The 16,505-nt window shown below is 44.6% G+C and overlaps 1 long non-coding RNA gene across 1 annotated transcript; it reads right to left on the bottom strand.

The window, feature by feature from the left end:
- Nucleotides 1-6,023: 6,023 nt before the first annotated feature.
- LOC147580788 (uncharacterized) lies at nucleotides 6,024-12,047 on the bottom strand. The gene is made up of 2 exons (XR_015251087.1): nucleotides 11,031-12,047; nucleotides 6,024-6,517 (listed from the first exon to the last, which is right to left on the bottom strand). It is a non-coding gene; the product is annotated as an uncharacterized LOC147580788 (long non-coding RNA).
- Nucleotides 12,048-16,505: the final 4,458 nt, after the last annotated feature.

Here is a 16,505-nt window from a genome sequence, read left to right as displayed (position 1 = left end):
CCGTTGCTGGCTGGCTGGTGCCCCCATTCTCCTTTCCTAAAGCAACAGCTACAGCAACTGCTCTCCAACTTGGTCAGTCTCCCAAAGATCATTTTGTGAAGAAAACAGGATTATCTGCCCCAATGCTGGGAGGAAGACTTATTTTTCACTGTACACCCTTTGTAATATTTATACTCCTTACCATGTGCATACATTACCTATAAAAAGAATTTAATATGTGTATTTAAAAAAAAAACATCACCTACTCTTACTTGCTTCTGAAATCAAAACAAAAGCACAAATGCAAATCTCCTTCATGAAAATTATGGAAAAATATTATCTTCTGGAATGACTCCAGTAAGAAAGACCATAAGTGAGCTAGAATTCACCCTGGAAAAAGGTAAAGCTCTTTTCAAAGAGTGACATTGAAATGTCCAAGGCTGGTCACCACTCCTTTGAGAGTTTCTTGGAGAATACTCTCTCCGCCTGGACCTGCTGTGAACACAAGCACTGCAGAGTTCCCTCTGCCCAGCCCATTGTCACACGACCAGTCCCCAAGCTGGGGCCTCACCCCTGGCCAGCCTTCCTGCTGGGCTGACCTCCTCCTTTCTCAGCAGAAGAGAGGAAGCAAGTCACACGGGGAGCACACGCTGGGAGTAATGGGGTAGTGCTGGAAAAATTTCTTCTTCCTTCTTCCATTACATGTTGTTGTGCTTTAGCCACACTCCAAAATGGCTCATGCATGGACTTGTTAGAGAATAAAGACTGTGGAGCCAGAGGAGAGCTGAAGATGCTTTAGATCCCCCCACCCATGACAGCGGCACCCCAGAGATATAGAACAGGTGCATGTAGGAGCCAGAGCTAGAACCCAGGGCACCATAATTATTGTCAAGTTCTCTAGCAACACATTTCCTAACTTCCCAGAGTCACCCTTCATATACACGCCCAAGACCAACTTTTGTCCAGAAACAAGAAGACACCTATTCTGTTTCTATTTCCATATAATGGTTCATGTAATAGTTAGTTAGTTAGTTAGTTAGTTATGTAGAGAGAGCACAAGTAGGGTAGGGGCAGAGAGAGATGAAAGGGAGAGAATCCCAAGCAAGCTCCATGCCATCAGTGCAGAGCCTGAAGCAGGGCTCGAACTCACAAACTGTGAGATTATGACCTGAGTTGAAATCAAGAGTCAGACACTTAATTAACTGAGCCACCCAGCACCCCTGATTCATGTAATATTTAAAGACAGAACACAACTGTAAGAATCAACCTCCATCATTACAACAAACTTTTTATTTCCTCAGTAAGATTGGAGAGTGTCATAGAAGCAGTGTTGTCTACATCAGGGTTTCTCAACCTCAGTCCTGTGGACATTTCAGGCAGGATAATCCTTTGCTGTGGGGTTTCCTTGTGCTCTACAAGATGTATAGCAGCATCCCCAACCTCTACCAACTAGATGCCAAAGCACCCTCTCTCCTCAGCTTGTGACATCTGAATGGGTCTCCAGACATTGCCAGAGGTCTCCTGAGAGACAAAATTGTCCCTTATTGGGAACCATGGATCTAGAGGAAACTACATTATTTGGTTGTCATTAGAAAATACTTATCAAGAAAAAAAAAAATTCAGAGTTGCTCTGGCTTTGCAGCTAAATATTATGAGAGAGTGAGAGAGTCTGAAGCATTTCTGCACTCTGACTTAGTGTTTTCACATGATCTGCCAAACCACCAGAGTGGCCAGAGCCCAGAAGAGCATGCAAGGTGGCCATTGGAACACCCCGCTCTTTCAGCCTGGTGTCCTATACCTGGAGCTGATGGGGAGGCCCCTGGAATCCTCCTTCAAAGCTAACCCCCTGTGCCCACTGGCTCTTGGCCTCTGGCTCTATAGTTAAAACTGGGCTCAGATTTGTGTCATTTGGGACAAGTGCCTTTGTGTCTGTGTTTTTCTTTTTTCATTTTTTTTAAAGGCAGTATATAAACAATACACACATACTATGGGGGCGCCTGGGTAACTCAGTCAGTTGAGCATCTGACTCTTAGTTTCTGCTCAGGCCAAGATCCCAGGGTCATGGGATCGAGCTCTGCATCAGGCTCTTTGCCAAGTGTGGAGACTGCTTAAGATTCCCTCTCCTTCTGCCCCACTCACATTCTCTCTCTCTCTCTCTCAAAATAAAAAATAAAATTAAAAAAAATACATGCATACTCTTATAAAAACCTAACAATACAGAATGAACATATATTTATTGTTAGTGAGAAGCCCCCTCCATCTTTCTCTTTTGCCCTTGGGTGACATTCAGTTATCACTTTGTTACAATTTTCCTGGATCCTTTTCCATGTATTTACATAAATAAGGAATTAATTAAAATTGTATTTTTTTAAGCTTCTTTCTTTCTTCTTTCTTTCTTTCTTTCTTTCTTTCTTTCTTTCTTTCTTTCTCTTATTCTTTCCTTTTGCGAGGCAGGGAAGGGCAGAGAGAGAGAGAGACAGAATCCCAAGCAGGCTCCACACTGTCAGCACAAAGTCTGACATGGGGCTTGAACTCACAAACCATGAGATCATGACTTGAGCCAAGACCAAGAGTTGGATGCCTAACTGACTGAGCAACCCAGATGCCCCTAAAATTGTATTACTTTTAATGTAATTCTAGGTTTATTTTTCTGTGGCTTATTTTTGAAGTATTCCATGTCAGTACGTGTGTCTCATTCTTTTTTGTTTTCAAATTTATATCAATTTTATTGAAGTGTAATTCACATACAACAAAATGCTCCTATTTGACAAATGTATACCTGTGTCATTGCCTTCACAATGAAGGTAAAGAACTTTTCAATCTTTCCAGAAATGTTCACTTAAGACCACTTCCCAGCCAATACTCTCCACACTTAGCCTCTGATCTGATTCTTCTCACTATAGATTAGATTTATCTTTTTAAAAGTTGCTTATACACATAATCATGCTGTATGTACTCTTGTTGTGTCTGGCTTCTTCCTCTTAATATAATGCTTTTGCAATTCATCCCTAGTGGTTGCTTCTATCAGTAGTTTGTTCCTTTTTATTGCAAAGCAGTGACCTATTTTATGGCTATGCCCCAACTTGTTAATCCATTCACCTACTGATAGGCAATTGGGTTGTCTCCAATTTGGTGCTACAATGAATAATACTATTATGAACACGAGATATTAAAACTCTATATGGACATGTTTTCATTTCTCTTGTAGAGAGCAAATTTCTCAGACAGCAAATGCTAGGTATTATGGTAAGTGTATGTTTTTTTTTTTTTTTTTTTTTTAATTTTTTTTTTTCAACGTTTATTTATTTTTGGGACAGAGAGAGACAGAGCATGAACGGGGGAGGGGCAGAGAGAGAGGGAGACACAGAATCGGAAACAGGCTCCAGGCTCTGAGCCATCAGCCCAGAGCCCGACGCGGGGCTCGAACTCACGGACCGCGAGATCGTGACCTGGCTGAAGTCGGACGCTTAACCGACTGCGCCACCCAGGCGCCCCAGTGTATGTTTAACCTTATAAAAATTTCCAAACCTTTTCCAAAGGTGGTTGTATCAATTTAGAGTCCCACTGGCAGTGTATGAATGAAAGTCCCACTTGTTCTATGGCCTGCAAGTTCCTGTTAACCTTTATGAGCTTCACCATCCTCATCCCTTACATGGAGATGGTTATGGTACCCACTTGACAGGATCTGGGGAAGGACCCGATAGTGTTGCGCTTAGTCCAGTTCCTGGAAGAATGGTAAAGCTAAGTGTCTATTTCTATGGGTTACAGATATCACCATGACATGTATGTTTTAGACACTTGCTGGACCCAGCTGACTCTTCAATTATTTTTCTATTTTCTCCATGTTTCACTATCACATTTCTCAAAGAGGTGTTTAATACTTTCTGCATTTTCCTGCTAACTCATCAACCCATGGCCATGTGACTGCCAGTCCCACTGCTACTCTGAAAAATTTCTCAAGGTCCCCCAGCACTTCTATGCCCATGATTCCTCAATCTACAGCTTGGTTCCAAAAAGCTCTCTTGAGTCCAGAGCCTGATTCCATTGTCTACTGGGCATGAGCCTGTTCTTGGCCCGCAATGTCCTTTCTCCATCTCTGCTCATCAAAGGCTTTTCCAGACTTCCATATGATCCTCAAAGGCCACCTTCTTATAAGCCTTCATGCATCTCTTAATTCCTGGCTTTGCAGAGCACTTTCAATTTCTGTTACTAATATGGCAAAACAGGTATATAAATACTTAACGTATTCGAATTCATGGCCGTAGCTCAGACTGTAAAGAAAGAATGCAGTATTTGTACCTCAAATCTGCCATTTTCTTTCATGGGACCCAAGGCAGGTTTTTAACTTTGCTTTCCTCCTCTGAAATGTGGGGGAAAACATAATACCTACTTCATACAATTGCTGTAAAGATTAAATGAGATAATATATATAGTCCTCAGAAAAATGCCTGACCCATGCTAAGTACTCAATAAATGTTAGTTTCTCATTGCAGTAGGGAGAGCATCCCATATCCACAGACCAGAGTGTCTTAGCAGTGATTTTGTCTAGATATTTATAGGGAGAGTAGACAAGTCACAGGTGGGTCATTTCATAGTTGAGATGGTCTTGTAATAAGGAGAAGTTTGTCAGTCAGCTGAACAAGAAATATCTAGCTCTTTGTCTACCTAGTTTGGGAGGACAAAGACTTCAGTAATCATTTATAGAACAAAGATGGAATTTGGAGGGCTTGTGTCTGGCCTTGTCACAGGTAAACTAAGGGGTCATCCATGATTCTTATGGGGTCACAAGAACAAGTGGACAGGTGGTCTTATCTAAGTCATGGGGAAGGGCTGTTCTTTGCAATAGCTGTTTTCAAGAATGCAAAAGCATGGGAGATTTTGGAGAACAAAAGGTTAAGGGATAAGCCTTCACTGTTTTCTAGAAGCACAGGACTCAAGTAAAGTTCAGCATTGCTGGCCTCTCCTCTTATTCAACACAGTCACAAAGTTGTGCTGGGACAACTATGTCTGGAAATGAGGCAATGGGGATGTCCAGATCTGCACCGCTGTTAATCCAGATTCGATTGCCAGATATAAAGTTGTCAGCTCAGATTTGGCCTCTGTGCACAAATGCAACTGGAGGAAAAGTTGTTCTTGGGGCTGCTGGATCATGATATATGATTGAATCATTTGTTAGGTCAATGGCTGCATAGTACCATTTACAGACATATCTTGGAGACATTGTGAGTTCAGTGCCAGGCCAGTGCAATAAAGTGAATATCACAATAAAGCAAGTCAATTGAAATTTTATTCCCCAGTGAATATAAAAGTTATGTTTACACTATACTGTAGTCTCTTATGTAAGAAATAGCATTATGTCTAAAAAAGTCATACCTTAATTTAGAAAATACTTTACTGCTAAAAAATGCTAACCATCATTTGAGCTTTTAGCCAGTCATAATCACTGATCACAGATCACCATAACAATTACAAAAATAATGAAAAAGTTTCAACTGTTGTGAGAATTACCAAAATGTGACACAGAGACACGAAGTGAGCAAATGTGTTGAAAAAATGGCACCAATAGACTTACTTAACAAAAGTTGCCACTGACCTTCAATTTGTAAAAAATGCATTATCTGCAAAGCACAATAAAACAAGGTCTACCTGTCCAACTCTGGGCAGGATGCATGTTCAACACTTGGGATGCCATTTGCCTGTTCTGACAGTCCTGTGAAACCCATCTCCTTTGTGGTGTAATCTGCTTCTGGGGGCTTTCAAGGAACCTTGATTTAAGGTCTCTCATTTAAAATGGATTTCCAGGGGCGCCTGGGTGGCGCAGTCAGTTAAGCATCCGATTTCAGCCAGGTCACGATCTCGCGGTCCGTGAGTTCGAGCCCCGCGTCAGGCTCTGGGCTGATGGCTCAGAGCCTGGAGCCTGTTTCCGATTCTGTGTCTCCCTCTCTCTCTGCCCCTCCCCTGTTCATGCTCTGTCTCTCTCTGTCCCAAAAATAAATAAACGTTGAAAAAAAAATTTTTAAATGGATTTCCATTCAGAGCAAGGCTTATAATTTTATTTATTTATTTATTTATTTATTTTTAAGTTTACTTATTTATTTATTTATGGAGAGGGAGAGATCGAGAGGGAGAATGGGGGAGGGACAGAGAGAGAGGGAGAAAGAATTTCAAGCAGGCTCTGCATGGTCAGTGCAGAGCCCAACATGGAAATCAAACTCATGAACTGTGAGATCATGTCCTGAGCCATGAACTGTGGGATCATGTCCTGAGCCATGAACTGTGAGATCATGTCCTGTATCCTGGTTTGGATGCAACCAGCTGAGCCACCCAGGTACCCCCAAAGTGTATAGTTTTTTAATTGTGAAACATAAACCCAAGGTTGTACTCCATATAGTGATGCAGCAATATGGTGGTTCAGAGAGCAGTGTAAGGTCTGTTCCCCCTGGTTCAAGATTGGTCTTTAGTGGCATCTTTCCAAATCTGAAGATTTGGAATCTGAAGATTCAAATCTGAAGATCAGCTAAGGGCTTCCATGGGGTGTCTGGAGGAAAAACAGATGTAGACTGTTGGTGATAAGTATGAGGATATTTAATAAGACCTTGGTAGGATTTAAGGACATTGGATTATATCAGATTGGGATCTTCCAAGGTCCAGGAGTAGCAAGGGATATTTATTGGCCTGGCAATTAGCTCATAAGGAGATAATCAGTGTTGACTGGAGAGGGAGGAGGAAAGAATCATCAGGGCCAAACACAAGACTTTGGGCCAAGGCAGGCTGACTTTCTCAGTGAGCTTGATGAACTTGAGTTTAAGAACACCATTGACCCATTCTATTTTTCCAGAGGATTGAAGGTGATAAGGACTAGTGCTATTTTTGCGAGAAAGGAAATATTTGTTGAATGTTCTACATATCCTTAGCAATGAAATGAGGTCCTCTATCACTGGAGAGGAACAAAGGGATCCCCCAGTGACAAAAATTCTTTGTAACAGAAGCCACAATGGTAGCAAAACAGAAAACAAAACAAAAGCCTTCTAATTATCTTTTTTTTTTTTAATTTTTTTTTTCAACGTTTATTTATTTTTAGGACAGAGAGAGACACAGCATGAACGGGGGAGGGGCAGAGAGAGAGGGAGACACAGAATCGGAAACAGGCTCCAGGCTCCGAGCCATCAGCCCAGAGCCTGACGCGGGGCTCGAACTCATGGACCGCGAGATCGTGACCTGGCTGAAGTCGGAGGCTCAACCGACTGCGCCACCCAGGCGCCCCATAAGCCTTCTAATTATCTTAAAAACACAAGACTAAGGTTAGAACCTGTTCATGCTCATAACACTTCAGGGATTAGATACAGGACACTTGTCAATGGAGACAGGGACAGAGGGAGCTGGCTCCTATCCTTGTCCTACATTTACATTTTCACCAGGATTGCATTTCTGACCCATGGGCCAAGTTGATGGTACCTGCTCAATATGAAGGCAGAAGCCACCCCACCATTATGGAGGAGACTTTAAGATTACTTTCCACAGTGTGCAATCTTGTGGAGGCTGTGGACCAAAGTTCAGGTAAGGGACAGAGAAAAGACCAAGTGACCATGTGGGTGTCTCCAAAGACCATCTGAGTGGATCAAATATCCAGCATATTTCCAATTCATTTTATCAGGCTTAAGTGTTTGCAATTCATGTGCCCTGAGCTTCTTAAGTAGAGTTTCCATCTCTAAAGAAGGCTGAGCAATGGGAAGTATGCAGATCATTTAGGAAGTTTTTCTTGGGAAGCAGCTATTGTAATATATTTGTCACACAAGGAGTTTCCTTTCATTTCAGGAGTGTAGCTACTATTGTGAGATTCAATTTTGAGAATCTTTAATTCCTTAGGTAAAGTCTCTAATAGGCCAGTGATTTGGGTTCCACTTTTGGTGGGTGACTCACTTTGTTTCCATAACATAATACAATCATGTACAACTCCAAAAGCACATTGGCTAGAGTACATAGGGTGGAGACCCCAAAGCATGTTCTTCCCTTTTGCTTGTAAAAAGGGGAAAGGAAGGGGCGCCTGGGTGGCGCAGTCGGTTGAGCGTCCGACTTCAGCCAGGTCACGATCTCGCGGTCCGTGGGTTCGAGCCCCGCGTCGGGCTCTGGGCTGATGGCTCAGAGCCTGGAGCCTGTTTCCGATTCTGTGTCTCCCTCTCTCTCTGCCCCTCCCCCGTTCATGCTCTGTCTCTCTCTGTCCCAAAAATAAATAAACATTGAAAAAAAAAATTAAAAAAAAAAAAAAAAAAAGGGGAAAGGATAATGAATCCAAAACAGGGAACCCAAAGGTGGGAGAAGAAGATAGAGAGGATGTGAGGCTTTTAAATGCAGGCATGAAAAGAGAGTGCTAGCTTCTGCAACAGTCAACTTATTCTGGAAAGCCTTGGAGTCACCTTTTGGTCTCAGAGAGAGGGAATTTGATGGTAGTGTTAATTCGTTTAGGGAATAAAATCTTCCCTCTTGAGGTGATATAGTGCCCTAGGGTAATGCACTGAGGACTGTATCATGGCATTATGTTTTTAGAGCACTTATGACCCTTTCAGGTGACCTTTATTCAGCTTGGAATAAATAGTGGGTGGCGATAAATGAGCTGTCAAAATCAGGAGACCAGAAAAAAAATGTCATCTACATATTGGATAGATAGAACTGCAGGGTTAAATCTCTCAAGCATGTATTTAGGACCCTAGACAAATAAGTAGGGACTTCAGTAAACCCCTGAGACAGGATGGACCATGTGTGTTGTTGACTTTTCTCTATGAAGTCAAAAGATATTATGAGTCAGGGATGAAAAATATATTGGCAAAAGCAGAAAACATAACCTAATAACCATGAGGCAGGTGGTGTTGGGTGGAGAGAAGCCAGAATGGCTGGGGTCCTTCAGAACTAGAGAAAACCTGAGAGCAACTGTCTTGCTGATTGGCCTCAAGCCTTGGACTAGGTAGTATCCTATTTGGCTTCTTCACGGGGAAGAAAATGGGGCTATTACAGGAACTGGACGTGGGGACTAAGACTTCCTTGTTAAGGAGGCCTGGAATTATAGGTTGGAGACCTTAAAAGATTCTCATTTTAGAGGGTATTATGGCAGTGTTGAGAGTGGTCCAAAAGGTTCTTTTTCTACTCGGAAAAGTTCGGCTTCTCAGATTTGGTCTGTGTCAGTGGAGTGAGCAGCTCAAAGAAAGTCAGGTATATAGTTTATACTTGATGGTTTAAATGGGGTTCAGGATTTTGACAGGAGAAAGAAAAATCTGATGGTTGATGAGAGCCATTAAAAGGAAAAGGTGTGAGTGAGCAGGGAGCCAGGGGACCTCAAGGGTGAGGTTGTTGCAGGAGCAAAGAACACTGAGACTCCAGTTGGACACTGTTCAAGACACGTTACTGAGCAGAAAGCTGTGCTGGGTAGTGAAGGATCCTAGTGAGACAGGATGAGGTTCAAGAAAGGCAGTCATGTGGACAATTATCAAGTCTCTCCGTAGTACAGCTTTTGTACAAGGGAGGGTGGTAAGAAATAAGAGGTGTTAATGGTAGAATGTGTTATATTTGGCCCATGAGGAAGGGGTGGGGTGCCCATTCATGGAAATGAATTGTTTCCTCTTGCATGTTAGTGTAGACACAGGGAGACAAAGTCATCAGGAAGATGGATTTTGGATTCTTGTTCCCTTCTGCATTTTAAAGCCAGACAATCCCAAGTCCAATAGCCTTTTTACTGATGTCATCTGCAAATGCCTCTGTCTATGGGGAATTTTGAAGGAAGCAGGCTGCCCTGACTTGCTTCATATAATGAGCTAAGTTGTAGAGCCTTTGGTTTGCACCGTGTTGATTTGACCTTTTCTACGATGGTGCCTCCATGGTGTTGAGTGAGTGTATATTTTTCAGAAAGAGGAATATTTTGTTTACTTAGAGTATGTTTTTGGATAATATCTCTAATTTCTGGTTGTTAGCCATTTATAAAATTAGTAACCAAGAGTGGTTAGTTGGCAAGAGTGAGACTGAAGTGGTTCTTCCCAGCATTTTCTAGTCTATGTCTATAGAGGTGGGTTCGTCTCTTTGTTGCCTACAATATTATATCTTTGGCCATCAGTTTTTGAGAGAAAACAGTGGAAATGGATTCTAAAGTTTCTCGCCAGTGGTTTTAGCCTGTAAGTCTCCGGGGTGTTTTGATTTTTTTGAAGATCTTCATGAAGCCCATTTGACTTTTCCAAACCATACAGTGGCATTTCTGGGACACAGCTGCACAAATTTTATAAATCAGGAATCACAGGCAAAGATGCCCTGAGGATCAATCTGAACTGATCATAAACCCTTCCCTGCTCTTATTGTCTGTAAAATCCTTAACAACAGCATGTTAATCTGAGTAAGTCCTTGTGCTGGTGAGTCTTTGGGTCATTAGCTTTCTATCACAGGTGGGAAACGCCAATAATATGGGTTATGATGGGGAGCTGGGAAGTAGGGAAGTTTAGTGGGGGCAGGAGGGATGATGGGGAGAACTACAGGCTGAAGGATGAAAAGAGAATCACAGACTAAGGGGCAATAGTGGGTATGGGGCCACAAGAGTGGAGCATGTGGAGGGTGCTGGGCAAGGAAAGGTTGTGAGGTTTTGTTGAGGGGGAAGGAGGAGCAGGAACAGAGAGCTGGTGGTGAGAGAGACATTCTTAAGCACAGTTTGAGATAGACTGGAGACATTATCTCATTTTTTAGCCTCTTTGTAAAGCAAAGTGAGCTGAACTTGGAAGAGCAGAGATCTTAAAGCCCTGAGATTTGAGGGTACTTCTTGGATGGACAAGTTTAGGGAGAGTCTAGGTGCCCCAGAGGGGCCACTGTAGTTCTGAATTGTTCTCAGTGAAACCCTGCCATATTTTTTAAGGTAAGGAACTGAATTGTCGCTGTAGTGGTGAAGCATATAATCAGAGAGGTTTTTCAGAAAGAGCTGAGAAGTAGATTCAGAGCTTTTATCTTACTGAGGTTAAACAGAAGCCAGCAAAAAGACAAAACCAAAAGAGCACTCAAACCGAGAATCAAACTGAAGTCCTTACCATGCTACCATGGATGAATGTCTGAAGCAGGGTACCAGGAGCCGGGCTCATGTGGGATCCCTGGAACTCCAAGGTGAGAAAGGAACCCAACAGGCTGGAGGGTTCTAAGCATCCCAGAGGAGACGATGGGGTCCAGATAGGCTTCCAGCACCAAAATTGTCAAAGACAGAAGACAAAGCAGGGCACCTGGGTGTCTCAGTTGGTTAAGCGTCTGACTTTGGCTCAGGTCATGATCTCACAGTTTGTGGGTTCAAGCCCCGTGTCAAGTTCTGTGCTGACAGCTGAGAGCCTGGATCCTGCTTTGAATTCTGTTTCTCACTCTCTCTCTGCCCCTTCCCTGCTTGCTCTCTGTCTCTCTCTGTCTCTCTGTCAAAAATAAATAAACATTAAAAAAAGACAGAAGACAAAGCAGGTAAGGGCACTAATTTTATTCAGGCTGCTGTATTAGAGAGAGCACCCCAGATCCGCAGACCAGAGTGTCTCACCAGTGGTTTTGTCTAGACATTCTAGAGAGGAGTAGACAAGTGGGTCATTTCACAGTTGGGATGATTTTGTAATCAGGAGGAGTCTGTCTGTCAGCCAAACAAGATATGTCTACCTCTGTGTCTAGCCAGTTTGGGGGGACAAACAGTTTAGCTAATCATTTATGAAATGAAGATAGGAATTTGGAGGGTTTGTGTCCAGCCTTGTCACAGGTAAACAATGGAGCCATCCATGAGTCTTACAGAGGTCACAAGAAAGATTGGATGGTGGATGTCTTAGACAGCTAGGGCAGCCATAACAAATGCTACAGACCAAGGGGCTTAAACAACAGAAATTGATTTCCCACTGATCTAGGATCTGGAAGTCTGAGATCAAGATGTTGTCAAGGTTGGTTTCTTCTGAGGCCTCTCTCCTTGGGTTATAGATGACCATATTTCCCCTGTGTTTTCACATGGTTGTCCCTCTGTTTATGTCTGTGTTCTGACCTCCTGTTCTTATAAGGACACCAGTCATAGTGGATTAGGGACCCATTCTTATTACTTCATTTTAACCGAATCCCCTCTTTAAAACCCTAACTCCAAATATGGTCCCATTCTGAGGTACTGGGAATTAGCAACTCAAGACGTTAGGATGTGAATTTTGAGGTGATACATTCTGCCCGTAACAGTGGGTCTCATGTAAGTCATGCAGGGAAGGATAGTTCTTTGTAATAAGTCATTTCCCAGACCACCAAAGGGTGGGAGATTCCAGTCACAAAGTTTAGACAGATTAACCTTCTCTGTTCTTCAGAAGCAGAAGACTCAGGTGAAGTTTAGCCCTATCAGGAAGGAGGCCCCCTCATTTTGCTCTGCCCCACTAAAGCCTCCATTGGCTGATGGGGGAAGTGGGTGTAGAAACTGAGAGGGGCCAAGAGAATGCAAAGAAGGAAGCCAGAGTCAATGGGGCTGGCCATGGGGGGGGGGGGGGGCAATGTGGTGGGAGGTTGACAAAAGAGAGGGGGAAGTGCCACAGTCAAACAGCAGGAGGTGTGACTCTAAGAGAGAAGAGATTTTTCAGCCATCACTATGAGGCGTGGAACCAGAGAGGCCGATGGGTAAAGGGATTTTTTCCTGTAGGTCTTCATTATGCTGTTCTATGCAATGCCCAATCCCTCACCGTTTCACAGCCCCCCTCAGGAAGTTTCTAGTAAACGTGTACATTACTCTGTAACACCAATGGAGCCCGATTTGTGTTCCTTTGTGTTCACCCCCTGCTGAGAAAGGTCTTAAAGCTGGGGGAGGCGAGAAGGTTCTTCTTTCTCGATGTGTGTGGGTGGGAATCTCTCACCTACGGCTGTGTGGGCAGCTGTATCACCTCCTTCCTACACTCTGAGCTCTTTGAATGCAAGAACCCTATTTGCTTCATCTTTCTGTTTTGTACTTAGGAGAGGCTTACGTATAAGTAACTCCTAGATCCCTTTGAAAATTCTGGAAATTGGTCACTTACGCATCCATCTAAACCTTTTTTTTTTTTGCACCTAACTATATTTTCAATCTGTACCACCTCTTGGGGGCACTGAAGTTCTAATTCTTCCATTCCCCCACGTGTCCTAAGGCTGAAGCAGCCGCCTGACTGGCTAAACTCCTCTGGATTTCTGATCAGTGGCAGTGTTGAAAGAGAAAGGCAAACAGGCCGCTTGCTTGCTTTCCTGATGTACTGCAGATGGGGAAGTGAGGGGGAGGGGAGGAAAGGGGAGGGGCTCTCTGTGACGTCTCAGGCCCAGGCAGAGCAGGAAAGGGGGCCACCCTAAGAGATCAGCAGAGTGAGGCCCCTGATCCCTGGCCCAGCCTCATCAGCGTATGTCTTCCCAAAGCAAGGCTCTTTGATGATCAGAATGTAGTCCCCTGTTGGGAACTGAAATGAGTACTGAGAAGAGAGACCTGGGGGCCTGAGACAGTGGGGTAAGATGACAGGAAACGCCAGGCAGTCTTCCCCCACCAGCCACCTCCCTCGGAACACACTGGTGATCAGGCCTGGGGGTGCCCCCCTTCCTGCTGCTGCATCACCCTCTGGGGGACCATGGACCTGACAGCAAAGCAAAGGCCTGGAAACCCGCACAAGAGAGAAAGGCCAGACCCGGCATCTGAGTGTGTTTTCTTTTCAGGAGATGCTGCACAAGTGAGCAGTAATGACTTACAGCAACGTCTGCCAGCACCAGGATTCAACAAGCGCCCTTCCAGAGGGGGCCCGCTGGCGGCGGCTGCTCGAGGCGGAGTTGCTGGGTTGCACAGAGCAGTTTTTATAGCTCTGTTTGGCTTCACGGTTCTCCAGCACAGACAGGCTAGGGGACGGATGGTTTTAAGATCCATTTGTGTACCATTAAATCAAACTGCCTGTCTTTCTAAGGGTTTCTGAATCTCCAACTTTTTAAGCCAAAACAGAAAAACAAAACAAAACAAAACAAAAATAAATGCACTTAGGACATAAGGTTTTCCCCGTGGCAATGTCCTCCCCCTGAAAATGACTCCCCTGGGTACTCACCCTCCACCAGAACATTGTGTTGTCTCATAAAATAAAAATAAAGCCAGCAGAGAAAGCAGACGGAACAGAAAAAGTGAGATGTGGCATTCCTCTGACACTGGCTGTTCCGTACCTACCACAGAAGTGCTGTGTCCCATTGGGAACTTGGGTCAGTGATGGTCTGAAATCCCTTTAATGAAAGCACCTCTGGTATTCATCCCTGTCCAAAAATGTTTTCATTAACATTCAGCCAAAGTGATGCGCTAGGTCAGCAAATACGACAGCGAAACCAGGACCTGGTTGCAAAGCACGCGCGTTCTCCTGTTCATTTCAGTGTTTGCAGCATGGCGTTTACATCGGTCTAGCCATCTGTCTGCAGCACAAAACCCTGTTCCATGCAACCCGGTTCCAGCTGCGGAAGCTGCCTGCATGGGGAGGTGGTTTGCAAACAGCCGCACAGCAGCAGGGGAGTGTCCTCTGTCTGCCACTTCCTGCCCCAGCCCAGCTGCCCCAGAGATGCTGAAGGCCAAGGAGCAGCCACCCCCACTGCACACAGGGCTTGTGCTCCAGCTAATGAGAGCCGGGAGACTGTCAGGATGAAGCCAAGGTCTTGTGAGTGATCTGGAGAAATCCACTGTGCTCAGAACAGATCCCTGGACCTTGGGCTTCGTCTCATTGTAAGAGAGACATTGTGAATATTGTTTAAAGTAAATAAAATAATAAGGAGATGAGAAAGAGGAAAAAGAAATAGCCACGGTTTAATTCTCTGAGGAGAATAGCTCTTAGTGTCCGGAAAAGGCTTAATTTGTACTTGATCAGCAGAGAGAAGAGTCCCCTCTCTTCAGATGTACCAACCACATAAACTCACTGGGCAGCTGCACTGGGCAACTGCTCACCAGAGTTGGTGCAGCCGCCATGCCCTTGAAGCTAGCTGCTCTGTGTGTGTGACCAGGGATTTGTCCCCACAGCTGGCAGTCGGTAAAGAGACTGATCCACATCCAAGTAACATGCTCTCCCTCTGTTCCGAGACAAGCCTCTCTTGCTCTCAGTGTAAGGCATCATATTTTCCACGTCCCAGAGCTGGGCCTGTTGTCCTGGAGCCTAATGACCCCACACCCAGCACACCCAGGGGAGTGAGACCTCTCACTCTCCTGCTGATGGTATGAGAAAAATTAAAGACCATGGAGGAAGAAGGGCCAGGACACAACCTTGGGTCAGAGGGCTGGGGATTCCCGTGTTATTCAGCCCCTTGACATCTGCGAATTTGGGGGTCAGAGCACCGGAGGTCAGCCCGTGATTAAACAGACTGGGCTGGGGAGGGAGCTACATGTGACAGCCACACGCTTCTCTGCCAATCTCAACTGCAAGCAGCTCTGAGCTCCTTTCTAACTACAAAATGGCTGGAGCCAGACTGAGTACTGCTTACTTATCCTCCACTAAGACGATGAGCCACAAAAGGCACAACGGTGGGCAAAACCCAGCAAGAGTCTTGAAATAAAACATGAGCCGCCTGAACAAATGGCTGCCTCACGCTGGCCAAGCAGCAAGTATATCCGCAGGAACCAAGTATGCTGTGGCATAGGCTGAAGGGCTCCTTGGCGGCAGAAACACACAGTAAGGGCGTCTTCTCCCCATGGAGGCTGGACAGGCTCCGGGAGGGCCCCGAGGTCTCCGATGCAAGAAGTGAGTTCTGAATGTCTCCAGGAGAGTGGGACACAAGGAAAGGGAGTTTTTTTATGGGAAGCCCCTCCACCAGGTTCATGGCCAGGGAGGAAGGAGTGAGAGCCCCCTCTCACTTCCCACGTCACTTCCCAACGTGAGATCAGGCCATCCACAAACGGACATGGGAATGCAGGGCGGGGCTGGACACACAGAGGAGGCCAGAAGCAGCAGCATCAGCAAAGGAGGCCAAAGGTCAAGAAAAAAACTACTGTAAAAGTTACTTACCAGCCTACTTAACATTGAGGCAAAACAGGGAGAAAGGTTAGTTTATATCTGAAACTCTTCTATGCAACTCATTCATTCATTCACTCATTCACTCACTCATTCTCTCATCAGTTTCTACAAACATTTCAAGAATTCCCATATCTGCTCATCCATGCAGGGAAAGTCCTCCTAAGAAGATAAAGGGAAGGGAAACATGCTTGGTCATTTGACTTCTAAGCTGTGGCTTCCAGTCCACTGAAAAATGCTTTTTGTTGACTTGTGAGAATAAACATTTTTTTAAAAATTTTTTAATGCTTATTCATTTTTGAGAGAGAGTAAGAGACAGAGTGCAAACAGGGGAAGGGAAGAGAGACAGGGAGACACAGAATCCTAAGCAGGCTCCAGGCTCCAGGCCTCAGCACAGAGCCCGACGCGGGATTCAAACCCACAAACCACGAGATCATGACCTCAGCCATAGTTGGACACTTAACTGCTTAACCGACTGAGGCACCCAGTCACCTGAGAATAAACATGTAAATGGACATTCAGAAAACGGTCCCCTTGTCC

The sequence above is a fragment of the Puma concolor genome, chromosome B2 (assembly GCF_028749965.1).
Source record: "Puma concolor isolate L17-30 chromosome B2, mPumCon1.1.hap2, whole genome shotgun sequence".
In the NCBI taxonomy this organism is placed as follows: domain Eukaryota; kingdom Metazoa; phylum Chordata; class Mammalia; order Carnivora; family Felidae; genus Puma; species Puma concolor.
The sequence above is the reverse complement of the archived record's forward strand: the minus strand, read 5'-3'. Positions and strand labels throughout refer to the sequence as shown.